Source organism: Ursus maritimus, unplaced genomic scaffold, assembly GCF_017311325.1.
Source record: "Ursus maritimus isolate PB19 unplaced genomic scaffold, ASM1731132v1 scaffold_5, whole genome shotgun sequence".
NCBI lineage: Eukaryota > Metazoa > Chordata > Mammalia > Carnivora > Ursidae > Ursus > Ursus maritimus.
Genome location: NW_024426663.1, coordinates 42,182,082 through 42,200,912, shown reverse-complemented (window position 1 = coordinate 42,200,912; position 18,831 = coordinate 42,182,082). Strand labels below are relative to the sequence as shown.

Below are 18,831 nucleotides of genomic sequence, written 5' to 3'. Positions count from 1 at the left end.
GAGTTGCAGTGAAGATTCAACAGACGATGCATGCTGAGAACTAAGCCTCTCACACGTTGAGTGTTCATTATTAAGGTCATTGGGATAAGCATACACAACAGCCGACATGGAGGTGAATTACTCAACAGCTAGATATGCTGAAATATATCTACTAACATCACATAGCGCATTTCGGGTAATATTTGTAAATAGGATTTTGTCTTCAGGCCTACAAGATAACAACTCTGGGAGGCATGTCAATCACTGTTAATTGTCAGCATTCTGCCTGGTTATCACCTGACACTTTTAACCCAGCCCTGCATCCAGTGTGTCACACCAGGATGCTAACCTAGGAAATGACACAGATAGGGGTAATTGTAGCAGACGTGATTCATACGATAGTTGGTACAAAGTTCAGGATAGTTTAAAGATTCCCACATGAAGGCAAAAAAATAATGGAAGCCATTAATCTTCAGTCATGGTACCCTCATGAAAAAAGATAGGAAGGAAGGAAAAAAGAGAGTTACCTATCATGAACAGCTGTGCTGATTATCCAACTACATGAACCATGTCTAGAATTGGTGCCGACTTCTCAGCTTAAATATGAGAGAACACTGAAGCTAATTATCTTCTTTCCTCCCTGTGATGGGACATTTCTCAGAACAGGAGGATATTAACTGAGATTTCAACCCGCTCATGAAGAAGGTGCAGAGGAAAAAAACAGAGTTGACTTGGAGAGGGAAGAGCCACTGTAGGGAAGGACTGTGTACTTCTAAACTCAATGATTCCTTCCTTCCTTCCTTCCTTCATTCACTCATGAGTGGTCTTGCCCCATCCCCTCTCATTGCTACATAACCACACCACCCCCCATCCCTCGCCCCCTGCTCCAGTCACATCTAACTGCTTACAGTTCCTGAGGGAGCACACACTGTCTCTCTCACCCAGCTGCGCTTGTACAGGTATACCCCTCTATCTTCCTGCCTTTCCTCACACCCCCACCTCCCTCCCCATGAGCCTCTTTCTACCCACCTCCTCTCCATGGAAGGTGGTTATTGCCTACTGAGTAAATTAATGAATTGGTACAACTTACCACATGAATTAATGCTAAAAGACCAATAAGCAGTAGGGAAACTGGGGAACATTTTTATTTTAGCAAAAAATGCTTTAAGAATTAAATTTGGGGCACTTTATGCAAAATCCAAAATAAAGTCAAATATTAAGGCTTAATAGACCCACAAACTCTTTGCTGAAGTTAGAGAATCATCTCTGGTCTTTTTCAACAAGTTGATAAAGAATCTCAGAGGGGAGCACCTGGGTGACTCAGTCGGTTGGGCATCTGACTCTTGGTTTCAGCTCAGGTCATAATCTCATGGGTCGTGAGATCAAGCTCCACCGTCAGGCTCTGCACTCAACAGGGAGTCTGTTGAATATTCTCTCCCTCTGCTTCTCCCCCGACTTGGGCAAGCACACGCGCTTGTGCGCTCTCTAATAAATAAAAAAGTCTTTTAAAAAAGAAAGAAAGAAACTCAAGGAAACCCACCATGGTTGCTAGAAATGATTGCATAAGTGAAAGCTTTTTATGGAGGCTGGCAGAGAGTTGAATGAGCTAAGTTTCAATTATTCTAACGATCTGTTCCTCGCAGAGGAATATGGAGGCCAGGGGTCTCAGATTCAGAGGTGGGGGATCATCTCCCCCTGCTCCCTATGCTGGTTCAGCTACAGAGTCAGACATGAAGTATCTCTCCTGGGCCCACTGGAGCCCTGAGGCCTTCCTTGCCACGTGGGGCATCACCGCAGTCTAGGCCGCTGACTGGAGGGACAGTCACCTGGCGTTGGACACTGAACAAAGGAGGATGGGAGGGATAGAGAATTGTAGTAAATGGTGACCTGGACGGTAACCTTCAGGATTGTGACACAGGTCCAGTTTGTCTCTCCCACTTCACCTCCGCTTTCTCCTAATCACCAAAAAACCAAACAGACAAAAAAGCTTTTCCAATATCTCTGGCTTCCTCCACAAAAGAGCCTGCCCTCCTCTGCTCCCATAAAAAAAAAAAAAAAAAAATGTTTTGTGTGCCATCCCCCGAGCAGCCAGAATAAAACAGTTGGTGCCAGTATGATTAAATGTGTCTGTTATCTTCCAAGTGACACTCTGTTTTAATAAGGACTTTCCAGAAATAAAGCTGAGAACCAAAGAAACAACCACATTGAACATTTCAGGCCCCTTGGAGCATGACGGTCAAAACACGCAGAAGGCAGACTGGGCTTTCCAGGCCCTGGGAACCCCACGAGCACACCACCCACTGCTTGCTCCTCTCAAGAGTGGCCGGCCCTACATGCAGAGATCTGAGCCAAGGGGAAAGCCGAGTTTTCACTCCTCCTTGCAAAGCCACCACTTACATCTGCAGATTGCACAAGCTACACAGCCACTCACGGCAGCCCTGCCTCCATGGTCTCTGGGTCTTCTCTATATCCAGGGCACAGCCCACCACCAATGAAGACCTAACCCTTTCACGATAAAGGTAAATGACTGGTGCCTCAAAAGCAGTTTGGCTACAGAGACATCTTTGTGATCACCAGCAACTAAAGGAAGCATAGGTTGCTCCACGTCTCCGGGTCCATGAGTTTCTTTTTTCTTTTTTTGCCATAAGAATTTAAGCACAGAAATCAGGGGAGTAGAAGAGCAGATTGCCCTTGAGTTCCATGAGCATTATAAAATAATACAGTGGCTGTTGAATTTCATGTGCAGAATTATAGAAGGTGTTTGTTCCACCGGCCGACCCCTGACTCCCACCACAAGATGCTCTTCCTGTAGGTCTAGAATCGATCCTGGTTGTCCATGCATGACTCGTTAAGAAACATCGAGAGAGTGCAGGCAAACCTGTTAAGACCAAGCCTGGTGTGTTGCAAGGGCTCATCACTTACTACCTATAACTATTAACTGTCAGAATTGATCCCAACCTTATATACTCAACTTGGACTTGACCTTTTTCTAAACGAGAAGTGCACATGGGCATGGCAGCGTGGTAGCAAGCAGGGGCTGGTTTCATACAAGGAAAGAGAAATTAAGACCAAGGTAGTCTACTGTGCACGCTTCTAGAGATCTGTTAGCCATTGAGGAAACCTCTTGAGCTCCAATTACCACCCCCCATTCCACAGGATCCACAGCTCTGAAAAGATAACACAGAAGAGTCTGAAGCTACTATCTATGGACCCGGAGTTCCCAAAGTGAAAACACTCCCCATACTGGCACTTTGAGCTTTCAGCTTCTGACACAGAAAAGATACAAGGTTAATTGTTTTGGAGGAAAGCAGGCCGTATGTAAACAGGGAGTTTGGAAATGGTTGAGTCCACCAACTTTAACACAATATAAAAGTCAACCTCAAACCTGATTGGCTGGTGTGTTCTGTGAGTCTTGGCTCTTTCTCTCTGCTGTTGATATGGGTCCTCCACAGGTGGCTGGAGCTCTCTGTGTCTATTTACACTTGGAATCACTCCTCACAATAAATAGGACGGTCCTTCAGGAAATCTTCTGTTTAGTTTGCATGCTCCTGAGGATAGGACAAAGCTCTGTTGTTTAAGAGCATAAATAACAAAAGCTTTGTTCTTCCAAAACCAAGAGGGAAACTGGATCTATCCAAAATCACTTGGTCTTAAACTACGTAAGGATGACAAGAATGAAATATTATTTTAGGCTGTCTGACAGCATCACTCAGGCTCCTCTCCTGGCTTCAGGAAACAATGACTCAATATGGCCTTTTTCTGACAGGAAAATACTGTTCCAGAGATTTGTAACAGGGGTTCTTCCCGCATTTAAACCAATGGAAGCTATTCAAACCTCACTTAGCTTTCTTGCTTTGAATCGCAGGCAGAGGAACAACAGCTGTTTGTACTCATATAGTGAAAGTAAAATAGAAACTGTGAATGGAAAAAAAATTTAAGTATTTTCTTACTCCATCCCAGGTGCTCGAAATGTGTTTTATTGCTTTATTCCCTCAGCAACCTCTTGGAGGTTGATATTAGCCCCATTTTTACCAAGAGTAAGAAAGGTTAAATAAGTTTCTCTAAGGACACAGAGTTGGTAATTGTCAGAGCTGGAAAGTAGAAATAAAAGTAGCTTCAAATCCTACCTATTAAGATTTAAATGAAAACCTCCCATGTTCCTGTTAATATAATTTTACATAAATAGGATTATTTTGTTTTATAACCTGCTTTGTATCCCTAAGTAACTCTCCTCATCATATGGAAAGCTCTGTAACATCATTTTTATTGACTACACAGGATTTCCTAGAAGGCAATTTACTATAATTGATTATACCAGTCCCCTACTGATGAACATTCAAGTTATTTCTACTCTTCTTTATAAATACACTTTTGTAAACCTATTTTTACATTTATGCAATTATCCCCTAAGTAACTCCTCAACTGAGAATTGCTGGACAAAGGGAGTTTACTTTCTTTTTAGATTTTCATTTTCTACTTCAGAACACATCAACTAATTGCCCTCCAAAAGGTATGTAACTGAGGCTCTTCCTACATCTAAACCAATGGAAGCTCCTGGTAGCACGAGTGCGCCCATTTCTTCACACTCATAGGCACATCAGGTTCGACCAACCATTTACATTTCTGCCAAAATGACAGGGGTCACCAAGAGCATTGCTGTTTTTATTTTGCATTTATTTCATTATTAGTAAAACTAGACTTTGTTTTTCCCTATGTATTGGTCATTTGCAATTCTTTCAGAAATTAATCATCCCTATCCTCCTTCTACTTTTCTATGACAGTATGACTCCAAAATTCATCACAAATGCTTTCTCCCGCCTCTTGTTTTCTCACCGTCCCTGCCGCTGTATCAGACACTTTGATGTAGAGCCAAGAAAACTTTGGTAACACATTGCCAGGATCATTAGTCGAGTTCCATAAAACATATTCCAAGAAGAAAAACTGGTTAAGTCGAAAGGACAGAAAGCCATCAACTTCTCCTCAGTTTCTGCTTCAGAAATAGGTCACCCCCTGACTTAATCGGCATTTGTTTATCTTATAAAAAAAAATGATCTACTCAAACTAAATCTTGCTCTTTTGCACACAGAAATTTGGAGAACAGAAGAGGGGCCAAGAACAGTTTGGAGGAACATCCCCAGAACCAGAAGCTGGGAGGGAGGGAGGACACAGACACATTCATACCCCAGGCAGGGGCAGACCACAGGCTCGATGGTTGGTGCTGAGGCTCAGGTTAGAGATGCCCTCGCTTAAAGGAAACTGAGGGTCACAGGCAAAAAGGGACTTGTCTGAAAACAACTGGCAAATGGCAGTCTCTTGACTCCGTGGGCAGAGCTCATTTTACTGGAGGATACTGGCCAGAAGCAGTGCATAGCCCAAGGTGAATGGCCAGAGCCTAAAACACAGGCTCTGCCTCCCCTTAGCCCAGGATTATGTTGGAAAGCCTTAGGACAATAGGCTCAGACATTTAGGCACGAGGGGCCTGGACAACATGTTTGGGCAGCATTTTAGCTGCGAGGCTGGGCAAGGTTCTGACCGGCCGTAGCTAGAGAACGACAGGGACGATGTTGGGCTGCCCTCTTATTTCTCTGCTCAAGAAAGAAAGTGACCAGGGCGCCTGGGTGGCGCAGTCCTTAAGCGTCTGCCTTCGGCTCAGGGTGTGATCCCAGCGCTCTGGGATCGAGCCCCACGTCGGGCTTCTCCGCTGGGAGCCTGCTTCTTCCTCTCCCACTCCCCCTGCTTGTGTTCCCTCTCTCACTGGCTGTCTCTCTCTGTCAAATAAATAAAATCTTTAAAAAAAAAAAAAGAAAGAAAGAAAGAAAGTGACCAAATCCAAACAGCAAAATAGGGTCCCCCTCTTCAAGTATCCAGCTTTTTCCTTACAAATACTACTTGTGTTATTGGCTTAGCTTGATGAAGCTCATCTATTCAGACTCAGCGAAATCCACACTCTGAGCAAAAGAAGACCAAGCCTGGTCACATGGTGGTCCTATCCTCCCAGAGGGGCTTCTGTCTTAGCCTAGTGGAGACCCAAATGTGGCCAAAATGTGTCATCCTATCTCAGCTGTGGAAAAACGCATGGGTTTTTTTTCCCCACACGCATTCCCCAGAGGGGACCAAAGAGAAGCAGCCATAAGCTCTCCAGTGACATGAGCTCCCTCTGTGGAGTACTCCTGCTGGTCCCAGCTTGAAGCTTTTACCAACTCCAACAAAGACTATATTCCACCCATCACAGACCCCAGGGAGGCTTAAACAAGACAGGCCTCTCCATCTTTTCTCAGTTCAAAACCATGTTTGCTATCTGTTCAGACATCCCATGGCCTAAAAGAAGAAATGGCTCACATTGAGAGTTGGAGAACTGAGTAAGCACATCTGAAAAACTGGCCTAGGCTTGAACAGAGATGACTGCGTTGGGCCAGGAGCTGCCGATGCACTGTGCCATTTAATCCACACAAGGACCTTCCCAGGTGGGTCTTGCTATCTGCCTAAAAACAATAAGGGTCCACTGATTCTTCTAAAGAATTCCATTAACTTTCTTTAGGACTTTAAGCATTTCTTCCAAAAGACCAAAGGGAAAGCCTGGAGGACTCTGTCTCAAATGTTAACCTGTCTCCAAAGTTCATTCCTGGCCGCTGAACCAACTGGCTCCCCTCAGCTTCCTCCCTGGAAAAAAAGTGATCTCATGCGGGTGGCTCTCTTTGGGAAAAGGATATTTCCCATAAGAGAAAATTCTTTCCAAAACGTAGTGCTTATTTTAGGAGAGTTGTATAGATTCCCAGTCATCACACAGGAAGTGTGATACCCCTCAATCAAGGACAGACTCTGCAAGTAAATTCCAGCAACCCTATTGGTCATAAAAGACTCAAAAAAAATAAAGAACCAGATGGGAGAGGTTATGTCGGTCAAGGACATTTGCGAACACATGAGTTCTCATCTCCAGGGATTCCAGAGTTCTTTATTTGCTGGCTCTAAACATTGGGCTATATGCAATCAGTTTCTGCTTCTTGCCACATTCATTTAATTTAGATTAGCCCGTCTGGTGCTTTTCTTTTATCTCCACAAAGGCTCCAAAGAAATTAATTCCTGAGTCCAAGGATGAAAGCAACAACACTTAGAAATGTTTAAGATTTACTTCTAATATAACTTACACAGCACTACATTAATAAAATACTTATTTCTGTAGACTATCCAAAATGATATCTGACTTGGTGCTAAGCACCTACAAGGAATTTAATAAATACACATTTACTAATTTATATCCATCCAGATAATAATGGTAATAATACCATGCATTCATAAGAAACTTATTTTTTTTAAATTGTATTTATTTATATGTGAGAGAGAGAGAGAACATGAGTAAGGGGCAGGAGCAGAGGGAGAAGCAGGCTCCCCACTGAGAAGGGAGCCCGATGTGGGGCTCAATCCCAGGACCCCGGGATCATGACCCCAGCCGAAGGCAGACACTTAACCCACTGAACCACGCAGGTGCCCCAAAACTTCACTATTTTCAAAACACTTTCACAAATGACATTTTCAACGAACCTCAAAACCTCATGGAGGACTGGGAAAGGACTCTGTGAACATAGCATGAAGGTTTATATGCTGGCGCTGCCACTTGGTGGCTGTGTGACCTCAAATTACTGAAAGGCTTTGAGCCTCAGCCTTCTCAACTATAAAACAGGAATGGTAGTTTTCCCTTCCTTGCAGAGGTGATGAAAGACCTAGAGATAACAGGTGCCAAAGGCACACCAGGTCCCTGACATATGGCAGGCATTTAGAAATGGAAAGGATGATTATGAGAAAGCAGGACTGATAGAACCCTGCCTTCCCGCAGGCGAGGGAACGGAGGATGGAGGGGATTAAATGACTGTCCAGTGACTGCAGCTACCAAGGGCCACAGCTAGAACCAGCCCACAGGTCCTCAAAGTGCCCAAAGGAAAGGGTTCTCCACTCTATTTGAAAACCTGAGGTGTAAAAGGTAGAATTTTTGCCAAAACCAGAGTGTTGGTCTCTGAACCTTGGAAATAGCTGATTCACTATTTCAGCAGCAAAGAAGGCCTTTAAAATAAAACTTTCTCTCCATGCTGAAACGGTTAACAGGAAGCAAATCTAACTCAGGAGAATCTCTCTTCCCATTTGGATACAGGCAAAACTTCCCAGGGATTTCATAAGCATTATTACCTTGACCATCATTTGCATCTTTCTTCTGACCTGCTTTCCAGAATTCACTACTTCTGACATTTTGTTGTGGGTCACCTGTCCTTCAACTAAAGTGAGTATAGCCTCTGAACAAAACAGACCCAAACTTAAGAGAAGTTTGCCACCTCCAGAAAGCTGCTGGGGGTTACCCTGTTCAAATATCACCTTGTTTAAAATATGCAGCACATCCCTCCAAAGCAGTTATAAAGGTCATTTTAGGAACTTGGCTTCTGATATATAACAGGGAGAACTCTTTTTTTTTTTTTAAGATTATTTATTTATTTGAGAGAGAGAGAGAGAGAGGAGCAGGAGGGAGTGGCAGAGGGAGAGGGAGAGGGAGAAGCAAACTCCCCACTGAGCAGGTAGCCTGATGCAGGGCTCAATACCTGGACCTCGAGATCATGACCTGAGCCAAAGGCAGATGCTTAACCAACTGAGACACCCAGAAGCCCCTAGGCAGAATTTTTTTATCTGCACTTTGCCAGATCTAGAACTGCTCAGTGCCAGAACATTGGGTTGTCTTCACCTAGAATTTTTTTTAATTCGCGTGTAACTAACGTACAGTGTTATATTAGTTTCAGGTGTACAATATAGTGATTTGACAACTCTATACATTACTCAGGGCTCATCATGATAAGTATAATTTTAATCCCCTTCATCCATTTCACCCATCCCCCACCCACCTCCCCTCTGGCAAGAATATCCAATGGGAAAAAAACAGTCTCTTCGACAAACGTTGTTGGGAAAACTGGACAGCTGTATGCAAAAGAACGAAACTGGACCACTTTCTTACACCACACACAAAAATAAACTCAAAATGGGTTAAAGACCTAAATGTGAAACCTGAAACCATAAAACTCCTAGAAGGAAAACACAGGCAGTAACTTCTCTGACATCAGCCATAGCAATGCTTTTCTAGATAGGTCTTTGGTAATGGAAACAAAAGCAAAATTAAACTTGGGACCATCCCAAAATAAAAACTTTTGTACGAATCCATCAACAAAAGAAAAAAGACAACTTACTGAATGGGAGAAGGTATTTGTGAATGTTATCTTTGATAAGGGGTTAATAATAAAAAATACATAAAGAACGTACACAAGTCAACAGCAACAAAACAATCCAAGTTTAAAAAATGGGCAGAGGACATGCATAAACATTTTCCCAAAGAAGAGACAGAGATGGCCTAAAGACACATGAAAAGATGTTCAACGTCACTCATCATCAGGGAACTTCTTTATAATACGTTACTATATAGTCAGCATTTCCAACAATAGTTTGAGACCTGACTCCTAAGGTGAGGGCATTTTCAGACAAAATTACAAGAACAAAAGTCAATGGGGCACCTGGGTGGTTCCGTTGGTTAAGCGTCTGCCTTTGGCCCAAGTGACGATCGCAGGGTCCTGGGACTGAACCCCGCAAGGGACTCTCTCTTGAGCCTGCGTCTCCCTCTGCCTCTGCCTGCCGCCCCGCCTGCTTGTGGTCTCTTTCTCCCTCTCTGTCAAATAAATAAATTTTAAAAAATTAAAAAAAAAAAAAGAACAAAAGTCAATAGTACTCTCCGCAGCAAGTCTAAACGAGTTTCTGTGCAATCACTGAACTAAGCTGCTACAGGTGAGTATCACTCTCATTTCCAGATCTTTGTGATGATACAGTTGGAATATCTGCAGTACACATAACCGGACTGTAGCAATATAAGCCCTAGTGAACAAAAAGTGGAGAGAGAAAGGTGGAAAACCCAGAACTCTCCCTTCCCCACTACCGGTAGGAAAACAAGTGAAAACATGCCTTGATCTCTAGACAGCATACTCTACCTGCTAAAAATAAATAAATAAATAAATAAATAAATAAATAAATAAACAAATGAAAACCCAGTATTGTAAATATTTATTTGACACTCTGCCCACTGTGTGATTTAGCTAACAACTGTTCCAACTTGTTAGTAAATCCTCCCACCATTTCTTTCTTCTTGGCTTTATTTTCCTTAACTTTCTTTTGTCCTTCTGCTTTTTTTATCTCTGCATTTCTTCGCTATTCCTAGCATTTATTTCTATTCCTTTATCCCTCTGTTTTTCATGATATGAAAGCACGTTCAGGTAAGTGCTCCAGAAATGGCAAAGTGTATCATTATTACTTTTACCATCCTTATTATTTCTGCCAAGACATTTTATTTTGCATTCTCACTACTGTATCTACAACTTGTTCCTCCAGCTTTTATCTTACCCACTCTTCTACAGATTTTTCAGAACATGGGGCATAAATATTAATATTAAAAGCAAAGCTGAATATCTAGTAACATTTTTGTTTTGTTTTTTAACTCTGGAAGTACCCAGTGAGTTAGGCAACATTCATCAAAACCATCTGGGAACACAATTGTACTGAAACAAGAGGGGAAACTCCAAGGATATGAAAGACTTGTTTCTTGGCCTCAGTAAACTTAGAGCATAATCAGAGTGACAAGCCACACAGTGAGCAAGTGGGTCATCTCGAGGAGGTGCCAGCGACTAGAGGTCACACAGAGGACCAAGTTCAAGTTAGCTGGGTAGAAGTGACCGTGTAAGGTTTTCTGAAGGGGAATTGCAAAAGGGAATAGAACGAGACGAGAAGTCTGGGGGGTGGGGGCAATAAAGGCATTCTGTCTGACCCACCAATGCCATTAAAGCATTTTCTATAGTTTTTTGCAGTTTCTTAGGGACTCCCCGGTTTTTTGATGCCTTTCTCATTTCTGTTCTGGCTATGTTATCAGAAGCTGCTTTGGAACTTAAGGCGCTAATATGTCTTACTTTATAGTAATTTTTTCCTATCTTCTTTTTTGAGTTTCATAATCTTGCATATTGCTTCTGTGCAACCACAGCCTGCTTCTCTAGTCCTTTCAAGTTCCTCAGGTCTTCTTAGGTATGTATTTTTAGCAGGGCATGTGAAAGGTAACACTTTTCAAAAAGCAGTTATGGGGCATCGTCTGTGTGAGGTGCGGGGGAACACAGCAGCCTTGAAACTTCCTTGCAGCCCTTGCCCATGGGCTACATTGTCCCTCAGGCCATTCAGTTCTCTCTGCAAAAAAGATCAGGTTGCAAAACAGCCTCCTCCACACTGAAATGGGGACGCCAAGCAAAAAGATCTAAATATGGTCTGAATCTGTTAGACGCTTCGCCAACTTCAATGCGCTCCAAGCCTGGGACATAATCATTTCCACCATCTCTTTCAACAGGCTACACCTTCTTTTTCAAATGGATTTGACATTCAAGTTGATACAGTGACTCCTACTTGAAAATTAAAATTCATCATGGTGAGAAAAAGAGGGGAAGGATGCTTTTAAGTGAGAAGCCAGACTCCCGATACCACAAGTTTCTAATTGTGTTCTTAATACAGATAGGATTTGAAACATGGGCTACAGAGGAGCTCCCCAAAACCAGCCCTCCCCACACGCAAAAGCATAAAATGAGTCACCAGTCTGCTTGCAAGAAACCCACATTTTGTGCCAAAACAAAGGATACAATGTCAAATTCAAACATCTAAATGAATTCTAAATCTTACATTCGCTCAAAGGTGTGCTTGACTGATCATCCCTGAAAGCTAGCATTTCTTGTGAAGGGGATATTTGATAACTAGAAGGAGAAAGGGGGAGGAAGCACCACAAAACAGAAAGCAAGGGGAAACTAAGGCAGCGGGAAAAAGATACCAACTCTTTCACATTATTTCCCAAGGCCAGTCATGGCAAAGGCCACTCATGGCATTAGCACTGTGCACCACAGGGCTCTCTCCCTCTGCTCTTCTGGCACAGCGAGCAATCCCGCCTCCTCTGCATGCTTGTCTCCAATCGGGTAAGTTCAACGAAGTCCAATTTTTACCCATGTGACTTTGGGTTTTAAGAAAATAACATGAGGGTAAAGCACGTGTCACACCAAGTCTCCCTTTCTCTACTCAGTTCTGTCTTTTGAAAGAAGAATGAAGAGCTCCAGGAAGCATACCCAGGTACATTTTCCTCCATGAGGAGACGCAAAGCTGAACACTGTACAATAGAGCTATGGATGCTTGCAGACTGCAAGTCAGTGTCACATCTGCCTGGTTCTCTTCATCATAGGTTTGATTTATCAGACAAAATGTTAAGGCTCAATGCTGATGGCTCTCCCCTGGAGCCAACCTAAGAACCAGACCTCAGACTTATGGAAATAAGATACGCATAGCACACTACTTCAGTTACGAATATCTACTTTGAATTCCAATTTACATGTAAAAAATGTTCATCCTGTGAGTCATAGCCTTGATTTTTGACTCAGAGTCCCGGAGTTTGGTCCTCAGCTCCCTCCTGGAATTGTGATTTTAATTCAGTCCTGCATTCACGCATACATAAATTGAGTTCTACGATCTTATCTTTGTACCTCTTTGTTGGTTAGCAGGCTTTGGGACAGATTACAGGTCAGCCTGCCCTGCTCAGAGCCAGCCGGGAAGCAACTGGAGAGAAAACCCAATTTGCCTCTTATTCATGGAGGCTTTCAAGTATGGCTGCCAGCCCGTTGGTACCAGGTGGATGAGGGCATGGCCCTCCTATGCATACAGTGTGAGGACCAGGCGTCACGCTCTGCAAGGTCGCCAAGCTATGCCCAAACTGGCCGAGAGGCAGTCAGCACTCCTGGAGGGCTTGCTTCCACAGGGTAGACAAAAAATGACACAGTTCCTGATCTGAAAGAACAGAACGTGTATCCACACACACGTGCACACACACTCATGCACACCTGTGCATGCATATACACACCTGCTCCTAATGGAGGGAATAAACACTCATGAAATCCCAAAAAGAATAAAATTTAAAATCAACGAAAAGTACTACTAAGGCTCTGAGGTTTGGAAGAGGCGATTTTGCAAATGCTTCTTCTGTCTTCCAAAATAAAACACCAGGGTAAAGAAACAAGGAGAAAAGGGGGAGATGGGGTTAACATGTGAAAATGAGTAACTGAAGAGTACAATTCATTTCCCCAACAGGTAAGAGAACAAGGCTAATGCTATCAAAGATAAACAGACAGAATTTAATTTTTTTAAAAAATAGGAGATGAGTCAAAGAAGAAAAAGGGGAAGGAGAGGAGAGAAGCAAGAGTTGGAAAAGGGGCTGAGTGCAAAGGTTTAAGCCGAGAAGACACCATGGGAAGAAAAGGGGACTGTCACTGAACAAGTGTTAATTGAGTTTCCATTTCAACTTTCAGCCAAAATAATAAGTTATGAGATGTTCTGAAATGTGCAAACTAAAAGAATAGGACTTCCTTTAGGTAAATCAGAGCTCTAGTGGGGCAAAACGTTATTTAACATTTTTTCTTATTATAAAACATATGTAATCATTTCAAGAATTTGGAGGAAAAAAGGTATAAACAAGGAAAAGAAATACCTCTAGTTCCATTACCAAGAGATATCACCTCTGTTAATGTATATTCTCCAGCCACATACACTGACATCGTGGTTACACTACATATGCTGTCATTTCTTTTTCACATGGTGTCTTGTAATAAACAGTTTTTCATTATATTAAATCATCTTTTAATACAACTTTCAGACATTTTAGAATCATGAACTCCTTTGAGAACCAGAAGAAATCCATGAAACTCTTTAACAATGCTCAAAAAGAGCAAAATAAGCCTCTTGCAGCTCAAGAACTACCTCACACTGGACTTCTAAACATCAGACCTAAGTGGAATTTCTAGAACATGAGCTCATTGGGAAGCCGAGATCTCGATAATTAGTTTAATCACATAGCACATACATGCGTATTTAGCAGGAAAGGACTTAATCTCAGCCATGGCCCTTAGTTTCTAATTCTAGCTCTATCTGTAGACATGCTTAGGTCCTCACCACACGCTGGGTCTCTGGGATGCTTTCCATCTGTAAACCCTCAGAACTCAAGATAACATCAATCTTCACAGACATGTTGTAGTTATCTGCTCTGTGGACATTCCCTGGTTGTTTTCCATCCTAGGCTGGGTTCCTTGGTGTTCAGGGACAGGCAGGACCTTATCTGACTCAATTTTATTCTGCTCCAGGAATACAAATCAATGTCAATACTGCTGATAACACATATCTCATTGCCTTCCATGGTACGTGTCTAACTCCACTGCACCTGACTTGATAGATTAGCCAGTAAATAACTGCTAAAATAAACCAACCAAAATGACTGAGATTCTATTCAGAATCTTTCAAAATTAAATAAAAATAGCTCCATTTTGTTTGGGTTAGCTATAATTCTACAAAATGTCTAGACATGCATATTCATTGGCCATCTCTTCAGCTTACATGAAAAGTTTATACAGTGGATTCTCATTATTCGTATTAATTCTGTTACTTTTTTAAAAAGATGTATTTATTTATTTGAGAGAGAATCTTCAAGCAGATTCCCTGTTGAGCAAAGAGCCCTGTGGTGCTTGATCCCAAGACCCTGAGATCATGACCTGAGCCGCAATCAAGAGTCAGACGCTCAATCGACTGTGCCACCCAGGTGCCCCTTAATTCTGTTCTATTAAGTGGCTGAGAACATCAAATTAGTAAATAGTGAAATACAGGGTTAGGTTCCTGGGAGCCTCTGGTCACATTTTCATCAACCAATCTATACATAACTTGGTTTTATATGTGCCTCTGCTTAAGACACCTTATTTCATATATATCTCATTGATTCATTAACATTAAACACATAGCCAATCACACTATAACTCAGGCCTCAACAAAATTCATCTAACACATTCATACCTTCTATAAGACACAATAGAGCCTTCTGCTTAAGAACGCTACACCACACTTTGGCATTTCACTCGGGGCTATTTTACAAAGTCGCCAGCAAAAAGCACAGAAATACTAAAATGCAGCACTGAATATTCCAAGGAAAGGATATGGGCGTACAGGATGAGAGGCGAAGTAAGAAGCCCAAATAGTGCATTGTGAGAGACTCAATAAATGCTTATTGTGTTAGTCAGAACTCTCCAGAGAAACAGAACCAAGTGGACCTAGATATAGAGACACAGAGATATATACGGAGAGAGCCAGTGGTTTAACTGTGAGAACTAGAGGGTTAATGGTGTAAGTCCCAGTCAAGGGCAGAAGACTCCTGTCTCAATTCAGCAGCCAGGCAGCCAGAATCAATTCTCCCTTCCTCCATTTTTTTTTTGTGCTATTTAGGACCTCAAAAGTCTAGATGATGCCCTCCCACACTGTGGACTAGGGGTGGAGGGGGTCTGCGTTACCATCAGTTCCATGTTAGTCTTACCTAGAAATACCTTCACATCCACAGCTACAAGTATGGATTTAATTTGATTTAATTTAATTTAATTTGGTTTAACCAAATATCTGGGTATCCTATGATCCAGGAAAGCTGACACATAAAATTAACCATCACACTTGTTAAATCAAGAATACAGAATTTACTATATGCCCTTGGCTCACAGACTCACCAAGTATAAATCTTCATAAACTCCAAGGAATAAAATGCTCAATTATCTTTATTATTTTCATGAGGAACCAGTCTACTATCAAATATCATCTGCCAATAAAACACATTACTCTATGAAGAAACCTAGCAGGCAATACCATACTACAGAAATTTTAAAAATGTATAATAACATTTATTCTTATAATGGCATTGTAAGGTAGAAATTAGCAACCTCGATTTACAGATAATAAAACTAAGGATGCATAGTTGGAGTGATTTTTCCAAGGATGCACTACTAGTAATTAACAGAGCTACTATTTAGTTTTGTTTTTGTTTAAATTTTTTTTATTATGTTAGTCACCATACAGTACATCCCCGGTTTTTTATGTAAAGTTCGATGATTCATTAGTTGCATATAACACCCGATGCACCATGCAATACGTGCCCTCCTTATTACCCAACACCAGTCTATCCCATTCCCCCACTCCCCTCCCCTCTGAAGCCCTCAGTTTATTTCTCAGAGTCCATAGTCTCTCATGCTTCATTCCCCCTTCTGATTACCCCCCCTTTCTTTATCCCTTTCTTCCCCTACCAATCTTCCTAGTTCTTATGTTCCATAGATGAGGGAAATCATATGATAACTGTCTTTCTCTGCTTGATTTATTTCACTTAGCATTATCTCCTCCAGCGCCGTCCATGTTGAAGCAAATGTTGAGAACTCGTTCTTTCTGATAGCTGAGTAACATTCCATTGTATATATGGACCACAACTTCTTAATCCAGTCATCTGTTGAAAGGCATCTCGGTTCCTTCCAAATTTAGCTATTGTGGACAATGCTGCTATGAACATTGGGGTGCATATGGCCCTTCTCTTCACTACGTCTGTATCTTTGGCGTAAATACCCAGTAGTGCAATGGCTAGGTCATAGGGTAGCTCAATTTTTAAGGGACCTCCACACTGTGTTCCAGAGTGGCTGTACCAACTTGCATTCCCACCAACAATGTAGGAGGGATCCCCTTTCTGCACATCCTCTCCAGCAATTGTTGTTTCTTGCCTTGTCGATTTTTGCCATTCTAACTGGCGTAAGGTGGTATCTTAGTGTGGTTTTGATTTGAATTTCCCTGATGGCTAATGATTTTGAATATTTTTTCATGTGTCTGTTAGCCATTTGTATGTCTTCATTGGAAAAGTGTCTGTTCATATCTTCTGCCCATTTTATGCTTTGTTTATTTGTTTTTCATGTATTGAGTTTGAGAAGTTCTTTGTAGATCTTGGATACCAGTCTTTTATCTGTAGTATCATTTGCAAATGTATTCTTCCATTCCATGGGCTGACTCTTAGTTTTTTTGAGTGTTTCCTTGGCTGTGCAGAAGCTTTTCATCTTGATGAAGTCCCACAAGTTCATTTTCTCTTTTGTTTCTCTTGCCTTTGGAGATGTGTCATGAAAAAGGTTGCTTTGGCTGATGTCGTAGAGGTTGCTGCCTATGTTCTCCTCTAGGATTTTGATGGATTCCTGTCTCATATCGAGGTCTTTCATCCATTTGGAGTTTATCTTTGTGTATGGTGTGAGAGAGTGGTCAAGTTTCATTCTTTTGCATGTAGCTGTCCAATTTTCCCAGCACCATTTAATTGAAGAGACTGTCTTTTTTCCACCAGATGTTTTTTCCTGCTTTATCAAAGATTAGTTGCCCAAAGAGCCAAGGGTCTATTTCTGGGTTCTCTATTCTGTTCCGTTGGTCTATGTGTCTGTTTTTGTGCCAGTACTATGCTGTCTTTGTGATCACAGCTTTGTATACAGCTCGAAATCCGGCATTGTGATGCTCCCAGCTTTGTTTTTCCTTTTCAACAGCTCCTTGACGATTCAGGGCCTTTTCTGGTTCCATACAAATTTAAGGACTATTTGTTCCAGTTCTTTGAAAAATGTCCTCGGTATTTTGATCGGGATAGCATTGAAAGTGTAGATTGCTCTGGGTAGCATGGACATTTTAACTATGTTAATTCTTCCGATCCATGAGCATGGAATATTTTCCCATCTTTTTATGTCTTCCTCAATGTCTTTTAAGAGTGATTTATAGTTTCTAGAATATAGATCCTTTGCGTCTCTGGTTAAGTCAATTCCAAGATAACGTATGGTTTTTGGTGCTATTGTAAATGGGATGGATTCCCTAATTTCTCTTTCTTCAGTCTCATTATTCGTGTATAGAAATGTGATTTCTGAGCATTGATTTTGTATCCCACCACATTAATGAATTGCTCTATAACTTCTAATAGTTTGGGAGTGAATTCTTTTGGGTTTTCCATATAGAGTATCATGTCATCTGCGAAGAGAGACAGTTTGACTTCTTCTTTGCTGATCTGGATACCTTTTATCCCTTTTTGTTGTACATTTGTACAGCAAATGATATTTGCTGTAGGCTTTCCATAGACGGTTTTTATGAGATTCAGGAATGTACCCTCTATCCCTACATTCTGAAGGGTTTTAATCAGGAAAGGATGTTGTACTTTGTCAAATACTTTTTCTGCATCTATTGAGAGAATCATATGATTTTTTGAATTTTTCCTTCTGGATAAAATCTAAGACACTGATAGATTTGCGAATGTTGAACCACCCTTGTATCCCAGGGATGAATCCCACTTGGTCATGATGGATAATCCTTTTAACGTACTGTTGGATTGTATTAGCCAGGATCTTGTTGAGGATTTTGGCGTCCATATTCATTAGGGAAATCGGTCTGTAATTCTCCTTTTTGAGGGGGTCTTTGCCTGGTTTGGGGATCAAGGTAATATTGGCCTCAGAGAATGAGCTTGGTAGCTTTCCTTCTGTTTCTATTTTTTGAAATAGCTTTAGGAGAATAGGTATTATTTCTTCTTTGAATGTTTGGTAGAATTCCCCAGGAAAACTGTCCGGGCCTGGAGTTTTGTTTTTTGGAAGGTTGTTTATCACTGACTCAATCTCTTCATAATTAATTGGTCCTGTTTAAAAAATCAATTTCTTCCTGTTTCAGTCTTGGTAGTTTATAGGTTTCCACGAAGTCCTCCATCTCTTCCAGATTGCTTAATTGGCATAAAGCTGTTGATAAAAGTTTCTAATAATCCTTCCAATTTCATTGGTGTTGGTTGTAACCTCTCCTTTTTCATTCATAATTTTATTAATTTGGGTCCTTTCTCTATTCTTTTGGATAAGTCTTGCCAGCAGTCTGTCAATTTTATTAATTCTCTCAAAGAACCAGCTTCTAGTTCTGTTGATCTGCTCTACT

The 18,831-nt window shown here is 41.5% G+C and overlaps 1 long non-coding RNA gene across 1 annotated transcript in view; it reads right to left on the bottom strand.

Annotated features, from left to right (window-relative positions):
• Window positions 1-1,539: 1,539 nt before the first annotated feature.
• LOC121100718 overlaps window positions 1,540-18,831 on the bottom strand; it is an 89,529-nt gene continuing 72,237 nt past the window's right edge. The window contains exon 4 of the long non-coding RNA XR_005832492.1: window positions 1,540-3,527. This is a non-coding gene — a long non-coding RNA (uncharacterized LOC121100718). The remainder of the gene's footprint in view (window positions 3,528-18,831) is intronic.